This window comes from Lycium barbarum, chromosome 2, assembly GCF_019175385.1.
Source record: "Lycium barbarum isolate Lr01 chromosome 2, ASM1917538v2, whole genome shotgun sequence".
NCBI classification, from domain to species: Eukaryota; Viridiplantae; Streptophyta; class Magnoliopsida; order Solanales; family Solanaceae; genus Lycium; species Lycium barbarum.
In genome coordinates, this window is record NC_083338.1 from 135,906,420 (window position 1) to 135,916,672 (window position 10,253).

Sequence of the window (10,253 nt, forward strand, 5' to 3'; positions counted from 1 at the left end):
TTCTCAAATCTCAATCTCTCAATTATAGTTACTTTGCAATAATTAGCCACAAAGTCTTATTATAGTTTGAACTTTCAATTATTAATTTTGCAATTATAATATTGTTGGTGGAGTTGGTGATTTTGCAACAATCCGAAGTAGCTTTGATGGATTTGCAATTCTAGCCGCCTTCGCTTTGTTGGAAATTATTCCGGCAATTTGGTACCTTCGTTCCAACTCTATCTTTAATTTTTGCAATTTAATTCTAGCAATTTATTTTTCGCAATTTAATTTACGCAATTTATTTTTTGAAATTTAATTTACGCAATTTAATTTGTTGTAATTTATTTTCTTGTGATTTATTTGATTGTGATTTAAATTATTTCTATTTAATAATGTCAAAGAGATTAAGACGTGGTGCCGGTAGTAGTAGTCGTACTGTTAGGGGTGCGCTTAATGAGGAAACATTTGTGGAAGAAACACCTAATTTAGGTATTGATGTTGGTGGAAATAATTCACTTTTAGGTCATGAGGCAATGCAACAACATTTTACCGACACTTTTAATGAAGACTTAGATGATGATGATGATGAAACACAACCCCCCGAAAATCCTATAGGAGATACAGGTCCTGCACAATCACATACACAAGACAAACCGCCTAGAACTCGTAGGCCAACAGCTAAAGTTTGGAAATTTATGGCTAAGGATAGGGAAAATCAATCAGTTACATGTACCCTATGTGGACAAGTATTTAGTTTTAAGCAAGGAACTGGTAAGGATGGTGGAACGGGTACACTAAATGCTCATATGAGAACCAAACATATGGATGTTTGGGGAGAGCAAACGGGTTCAAATGTGGGGGGGATTCAAATGACGATAGACCCACGAACCGGTAGAAATTTTAAGTATGACAAGAAAAAAGAACGCGTAGAAGTAGCTAAAATGGTAGCTTATGATTGTTTACCATTTTCCTTTCCCTCGGGTTTAGGGTTTGTTACTTACATTCAACGTTGTTATAACCCGTTATTTGAGGGTATTCCTAGAAGTACTTCTAGAGCCGATGTTATAGATTTGTTTAAAAAATATAGATTTTATTTGCGCCATGTATTTAATTCTTTAAATTGTAATGTTTGTCTTACCGCTAATTTGGGTCTTAGTATTAACCATTTAGATTTCTTTGCTATTACATGTCATTAGGTTGATGACAACTGGGTTATGCAAAAAAGAATTATAGCTTTTTTATACGACGAAGGAAAAGGTCGTCACGATGGAAAATTTTTAGCCGATTCAATGTCTACTATAATGAGATTTTTTAACATTTATAGAAAAACGCTTTGTATTGCTTTAGATAATGTTTCTAATAATACAAAGGCAATTGGTCTTTTAAAAAGAGAAATAAACCCTCCTCTAAGAAATATTTTTCATGTAAGATGTAGTTGTCACATTTTAAATTTAATTGTTAAAGATGGTCTTATGCATTTTGATGATTCTGTTCAAAAAGTTAGAAATGCTGTTGCGTTTCTTTTTTGTAATGCTAATAGGGGAAGAATTAGAGATTTTAAGAATGCTTGTGTGGAAAATAACCTTAGACCTAGGAAAATTCAAGTAGAAATTAAGACTAGGTGGAACTACACTTACATTATGCTACAACAAGCATATGAGTATAGGATTCGCATACAACAAGTTCACAACAAATATAATATTGATAGTGAGGATTGGTTAACTTATAGGCATTGGGAAGATGTTAAAGAATGTATTGAACTCTTAGAAATTTTTTATAATGCAACTCTTGCTTTTTCTAGACAATTCTATCCCACGGTAACCGGAATTTTAGCCTACTTAGCGGAAATAGCTAGAGTTTTACAAGAGTATAAATATAAACCCGATTATCAAGTGACTATTTTTGAAATGATAATCAAATTTAAGAAGTATTTTTTTCCCATCCCAACTTTATTTATATTGGGTTCCCTTTTAAATCCTTGTTTAAAAGTGTCTTATACTAAAAATTTGGTTAGTCAAATTTATACATTTTTAGAAATTGAAGAGGGAGTTCAACCATCTTTAGCTGAAGCCGATCTCGCTATTGATGATGAGTTTAGAAGAGTTTTTACTCATTATTCTAGTTTGGAAGAACGTGCTACACCAGTTGCTCCACGCCCTACTACTTCTCATAGTAGCAAAAAGGGCTTGTCGGGTTTAAAAGTTTTACATTCACAGCCTACATCTTCTTCTACTGCAAACTTTGATGAATTTAACTTTTATTTGATGCAGCCAAATGTGGATATCAGCCAACTGGATGAGGTGGACGTCTTAGCATGGTGGAAGAAGTACAAGACAAGCTATCCGATACTTTCAAGAATGGCTCGAGATATCCTTACGGTTCAAGTATCAACCGTGGCTTCGGAGAGCGCATTTAGCCAAGGAAGACAGCAAATTGGAGACCATAGACATTCATTATCCGGCTTTAGCTTGCAAGTACTAGTGTGCATTCGAGATTGGATTAGATCGGAGCGACGCAACCAAAACTCAGAAGCGGAGCAAGGCGAAGAGGAAGAAATTGAAGATTTGATAGCTAGTGGACCGGACCAAATGGAAGACTTTGAAGATATTTCCATGACCGAATATGATGTGGGGGAAATTAACGAAATGGTTCAAAATTGGTGATTTTATTATTCTACTATTTTTGTATAACTCATGTATTATTTGCAAGTTAAAAAAAAATACAACTTGCAAATAAATGTTATCCAAGAATGAATAAAATATATGGCTCATTGAGCTTTCTTCTATTTACTTGTGTTTATATTTTTACTTTTATTAAGTTAGTAATATACCTAAAATATACTAAGAATATACTTAAGTTATATAGTATACTTAAACATATATAAGTATATATAGTATATATAGAAAAAATAGTATATATAGTATATATAGAAAAAATAGTATATATAGTATATATAGTATATTCTTAGTATATTTTAAGTATATATAGAAAAAATAGTATATATAGTATACAAGTATATATAGTATATATACTATATATATTAAGTTATACACATATATAAGTAAGTAAGTATACTATATATACTTACTATATATACTTACTTATATATAGTATATAGTACATATATAGTATATAAGTAAGTATATATAGTATATAATAAGTAAGTATATATATTATATAAATATATATAGTATATATATTAAGTATATATTGTATATATAGTAGATATGTATATATAGTATATATATTAAGTTATACCTATATATATATATTAAGCTATCCTATATATAGTATATAGTACATATATATAGTATATATATTAAGTTATACATATATATAGTATATATATTAAGTTATACATATATATAAGTATATATAGTATATATATTAAGTTATACATATATATGTGTACGAAAAGCACTATTCTGTATTGCTGACTTGCTGTTAGGCTGTTAGTCAGTAAATATTTAAACTTTAATTATAAAATTGTATAACATATGTAAATATACCTACAATATACAAATAAATACTATAATATATATATATATAATACAAAAAAAAAAAATATATTTTAACGAATCCAAACCGGACCGGTTCCGGTTTGGACCTTAAAACCGGTTAACCGGAACCGGTTAAACCAAAACCGGTTAGGCGGTTCCGGTTTTGGAACCGGAACCGGCCGGTTTCCTAACCGGTTCCCGGTCCGGTTCCGGTTGGAACCGGTTGACAGGCATACTCTCATATATGTGGGAACTTTGATTAATTAAATGATCACAGTGACATTTGGAGTTGTACTGTTTCATTCATTCATTTTTTATTTTTATTTTGTTATCAGCAATACACAATCAGAAACGTCAGCAGTATATTTATGAGCTTATTCAAGTAGTTGTCCGTTCTTTCATCTTTTTCCTTGATTTTTCCAAATCACCAAGAAAATTAAAAAATTGTATTGCTCTTTCTTTGGCTATAGTGTTTCAATTTTGTCATCAAAATAGAGCAAACAAAAGTCAAGATGGAGGGTAAACACTTGAAAACTTTTTCATTCTGCGGTACCAAAAGAAAAAAGAAAAAAAGAAAAAAAAAAAAAACAAGAAGAAGCAAGAATGTAATGCAACATTTCAGAGTCAGTATGTCACGGAGTAACAAACTGTAAAAGTTTGTGAAAAAAAAAAAAATCAGCAGAATACAGACCAATATTGTTTGACACTCACCCAAAATTCAGTATATTGGTATCATTCCTTATGATTCACAAACAGTATCCTGTAATACGTCATGTCCAACCAAACTTAAAAAAACAGTTATTTCCAAAAACAAGAGGATAGATACCTGTAACTCTTTAGCATGGGATTTATCAAGTCGTTCCACAATCTTTTACAACCCTGAGTAAGCTATTCAAATCGACTCAAATTTGTGCCTGATAAATGAAAATTCCAGGTGAAGCAGCCAGATGTATCATCATGAAAGTTAAGTTAAAGCATTCAACCGCATTTTAAGCCTCAATCACAATTGGCTACAAATTACTTGAGATAAACAAACAGTACAAATCTCTTCCTTCCAAGAAATGCCTAAAATTAACTATTCCCCAGCAAAATAATACCTTGATGTCATATGGCCAAGGTTGCAAAACAAAACATTTCATGACCCTAATTATCAGAAAAAGTGTTGCTTGTAGATCTTGCCCATCTTGACAGACCGGGCGGTGGTGAGCCAATGAAGAAACTATGAAACACGTAGACAACAGAAAAAATAAATCACGAGCTTGTAGATCTGCCCATCTTGACGGACCGGCTGGTTTGGGGCGGGGGGGGGGGGGGGGAGGGGGGAGGGGGGAGCCAATGAAGAAACTATGAAACACGTGTACAACATCTAGAGTGTAACAGAAAAAAAGTTTCACGATAAACCAAGTATATCATTAAGGGAAAGATAAGAGGAACACATAGTTAATAGTTACATATACTAGTTCAAGATTTTCATCAGCAGTAATAAAAAATCTACATATAATCTAACATTTCTGGTAAACTGAACAGAAATCTACTTGCAAACGTTTTTTGTTGAAGTCTACTTGCAATCTAATCACAGAAAGGCCACTCCTGGAAAACCATAATTACAGAATTAGTAGAGGATGTTGGGCAAAATAACAGTCTCTCAGCCAGTTGAAATAAATATTTGGGCACGCAAGAGCTCTCCCACTTTGTTCTCTTTGATATGATAACGAACTTCTCCGAAAACTTTGCATTCATTAACAAAAATTCTGAAAGTTTGAAAAACTTGTTCAAGCCCCGTACTGAATGATGCTTTAAGTGTGTCCTTAAGGAGATGACAATCTTAACATTCTTGAGGTTGGGAAATTCAAAGCTTGAAATCCAACTTTGCAAATCAATTTTTTTTTAATTTATATATTTTTTTTATTAACAAATGAAAGTTAACCTCATAGAGAAGAGTACAACCAAGGGAGGCTAGGCCTTACCTTACTAATCTTAATGAGGTAACAAAACCTCTACTAACTAACCAGCATGAAAAAAATAAGAGCTAGAGACAACTAGGTATTCTATTGTTACGTCCCGTATTTTTTTTTTTATACATTAGGACAACCCGGATTAATTATGATAATTTAAGGCCAAGACCATTCGGGGATTCGAAGTCGGGACTTTTGACCATTTGATTTTATTTTGAGATATAAGTTATATATGAAATTGTTGGCATTGAACACTTAGGGAAAATTGGGACCACAATTCATAAAATTGGAATTTAAAATGTGGTGCCAAAAATGCCATGGGGCCGTGTGAATTAAAAAGGGGTCCCACACATTGTGTGACCAATTTTAATTGGTCCAACACATTGTGTGGACCCAAGGCAATGTGGATATTTTGTGAACCACTTAAAAGATGAAGACCAAGTCTTCATTCCTCATTTATTCACTTCATCACTTAGCACAAAACAAGAAAATAGAGAGCTCCCAACCCCCACTGTTTTCGGCCCAACCTTAGGAAAACCAAATCAAATTCTAGCTTCCCAAAAATTATTTCCTTGGTGTTAACCCACTATATTGAGGTCCCTAAGTAGCGTGGAAGAGTTGTTCGGGTCATCCAACCATTAGTTGTACCCATTTGCAAACCCTAACTATTTGGTGGATTGAAGAAGAAAGATATGTTTTGCTCTTGTTTTTGTGTTGTGAACATTTATTCATGTTATGGTATGTTAATAGGGATGGAAATCATGAAATATAGTATGATTGGAAGTGGGTTGTGTGATGGGTGTTCTAGCCGTGTATATGGGTGTGACAAATGGAATTGATGAATTAATTCTATATTATGTTAGATTGGTATCGAGTGGGGAAAAGAATAAAAATCATCGATACATGTATATGTGTAGTGTAGCCGTGTTTATAGCCTCCAAATTGTAGCAAAGAAGGAATTAATCTCGCTTAGCGTCGTAATGGTTATGGTGATGACTTGTAGGTTAGAAATGAGAATTTAATGTCCCAAATTGACATAGTAAGCGTTGCGGACTGATTTGGAGAACTTTGTGCATTGAATAAAATTTGTATATATAAGAATCATTAACATGTGTATGTGTGTGGCGCGGGCGAATGTGAGTTTTATAATGTGTCGAAGATCGTAATACTATCGCTTAGTATTTTAGTTATCGTCGAAACGAATTCTAGTTGGAAATAAGTGTTTAAGTGGCTCAAGATTGATGTTGAGAAATTGTGGGCTGTTTTGAGGCTAGTTGTGCGTTTGACGTAAATTGTATATTTTATGAAAATCATATCGTTATATTGTGGATTGTGGTACAAAACATGACTTGAAAATGAGGAATGGAAAAGGGGACTGTTTTCGGCCAAACAGTGGAAAATTTTTCGGGTCGTTGGAAATATTATGTGGATTGTTTAGAATGTCCTAGAATATTGTGGTAAAGACTCGGGTGGATAATTAAATGTGTGAGCGATGTGGTGGCTTGAATGTGAGCCGTTGAATTGAATATTTGGAAAGTTGTCGAATGATGAAAAAGAGAGCTATTAATGTTATTTTGTCTTCCGAATTTATTATTGATGTTGTTAGGTTGGTTGTTGTTGTTGTTGTTGATTGATACGGCCGAGTTAAATTCTCGGGGTAGCCTATTTACAGGGGAAATGCTGCCCAAATTTCTGTAGAATTAAGGGCGAAATTGGAATTTAATGCCCAAAGAGTCTTTAGCTAATGTTTGGCATTTTATGGCTTATTTTTAGATCGTGGGCAGCCCGAATCATAGTTTGGACTTAGCTTGAGTTGGATCATATTGGAGAGCGTTTGAGGTATGTAAAGCAACCTTCCTTCTTTTGGCATGCCTTAGTTTCACATAGGCTAGATTAGAGCTTTAAGGGAATTCCAAATTCGAGATCCGAGCATGTTATGATCCATATATATATATTCTTTGGCACTCTTATGTATGTTTTTATGAAATATGAACCATGATGTATTTGAAGTAATCGCTTTCCGAAATTCGCATAGAAAATGTTCACTTTAAGGAATTTTGTAATCTCTGAATGCCATATTTTTCGCATAGAGGCTCGGATCGCTCCAATAATTTTTATAGGAGTTTGCTTGATGTATAATGGGTATGTTTTTCATAGGCGGGCTCAGTTCGGGTCTATACTCGTCCGTGGGTCCCGCGACGCCCTTTATGTAAATTTGACAACTTTGAATCAAAAAAGTGATAATTATTATTCCGATTTCGAATATGACTATTTTACTTACCCTTCGGATTTATAATAATGATTTTATGCATATGATTCCTCACTACTCCGCTCGTGCCTACTATGATATCGTTCGCCGGTTCCCGGGCCGGTTCTGTTGTCGTGCACTTTTTGATACATTCCGGTGTTATGCTGTGTTTATGGTTCACCGTGCTCCTCGCTCTAGGGCCGGGTTCCACTTATGTTTGGCGTTATGCTGTGTTTGGCGTTATGCTGTGTTGTGATGTGTGACGGGGATTCGGAGATTTGAAACTTTCTGGTGTTATGCTGTGTTGTGGCGCCATCGACAGGCGGGCGACCACATTTTCCAGTGCCCTATGCATAATTTATACTTTGAAAATAAACATTTTGATATGTATTATTTTCTGTATATCTGATTCGATTATTATTCAGATTTATTTCTGTACCTTCTGCTTTGCATACTCAGTACATATTTCGTACTGACCCCCTTCTCCGGGGGCTGCGTTTCATGCCCGCAGGTACAGACGCACAACCTAGTGATCCACCTGTTTAGGACACCCTTTCTGCTATTCGGAGTGCTCCTCTCTTTCCGGAGCTTATACTTTTGGTATATATATTTATTAGTGCATTTGTATATATTCGTTCATGGGTACGGCGGGGCCCTGTCCCGTCATATGATTTTGTCGGTCTGTTTAGAGGTCTGTGGACATGTTTGTGGGTTAGGGTCTTTCTGTATAGATGTATGTACATGTCGTTTGGGCGATCCCATACGCCGAGGCGGCCGGTCCGCATATGTTGTTTGGGCGAACCTATACGCCGAGGCGGCCGGTCCGCATATGTTTATATATTGCTTGGTTAGCCCTGTGTGGCTTTTGTTGGTATTTTCTGCGTGCAGGGTATATTGGATAGTCCGTAAAACAAAGGAAACTCTGCCGAAATTTTCTGGAAATTACCTAAATTTGAAATAAAGTCTTGTCGGCTTCCGCCATATACTAGAATGAGTTGATAGAATTTGAGATAATATTTGATAGATGGGTTCGGGTGCCCAGATCGGGCACTAGTCACGGCCTACGGGGTTGGGTCGTGACATCTATGATCATCACAGAGTTTATAATACACTCAATGATGATATTACAAATGAGGATACTTAAGCAATGTAAAAATATAAAAACCAAGAATAAAGTTATCAACCTCAAACTTCATTTTATATATGTATGAACTAAAAAAGATAGTTTGCCCATCTAAAGTGACCTGAAGTACTTCTCTCTTGTCTTCTTCTTCAAATTTGTCCAACAAAACTTGATAGTTCATCACTTCTTCTTGGATTTGTTGGATCTTGTTAAAGTTGTTGACACTGTCATATGATTTTGCTTTGCTAGTCGCATGGGTAGGTGCCTTGGAACAAATTCATTTGTCACCTTGCCATCCCAACTATGTTGTCTTCCATGTGTCTTCTTTTTGCTTTTGTTGCTTCCACTTCTTTGTTGCCTAGGTGAGAGATCCCCATCCTTAGCCAATTTATCAAAGAACATGTCTAGCATATCATCCTCATCATCCTCATCGAACATGTCATCGCCCAAGTCAGTATCATTAGTTGTACTTGGACTAAATCCTGAAACTACAGCTCCTGGCTTATGACTCTCTGGCAATACTCCCATATCCTTGGTGGTAATGGCTAAGCTCTTTTTAGAGTTATCAATTGCATTCAATATATCCATATCATGAGAAACAAGAGAAGGAAGGATATCTCTATCAACCAATCTTACTTTTGTAGCACTTAAATTAGAAGAGGTACCTATCACTGCCATAGATGGATTTGTCTTATTTGAAGGCGCAAATCAGGTGCTTGAGGACTCAACTTACTCCTAGGAGGTGGAGTAATATGCTTCTCTTCCTCAACTAAATCTGCCCACCTAGGAGCACTCGTTTCCCCTTGTTTTTCCTCTTGAGTCGAGGTGTTCATTGTGCCTAAATTAAGCATCGGAATAGGCATCCCCGTTGCATTTAAATTCCCTTTGGATTGATTTGTATCATGATTAGTAAGTAAATTCCTCGGCAGTGTATGGAGGGGATTCATGTTCTACAATATTTGAACTCCAATGGATTTGAATTTCATATTTGAATTTGAATCCTGCCCTATTAATTTAGCAATTGCGGGTGATAAGGAAGTTACTTGAGCCACATCTTGAACATCTTCGGCAACCACTAGTTAAGGATCATCGACGACCTCCAGTTGCTTCTCATTACCCTGTACCTCTTCACTACAATAATCACCTGGAATAGATTGAAAAGCATTTTTAATTGACACAACTGGAAGAGAATTCGAGTTAATCTTATTCGCCTTAGCAGCTGAATTATTCTTAGCAGCAGATCCCCTAGCACCAGCCATGCCATCTTCTTTCAAAACTTCCTTACACACTAATTGTTGCCCAGATTTTTCAACTTGCGCCACAACTTTCACAGCCTTGTTGTTGTCAACTCCCACATTTGTTCGCTGCCCAGAATCACAAGCTTGCATTTCATTGACTAGTTGAAACTCTTTGTTCCTACTAGAAGTAGTTCGAGCAAGTCCAGC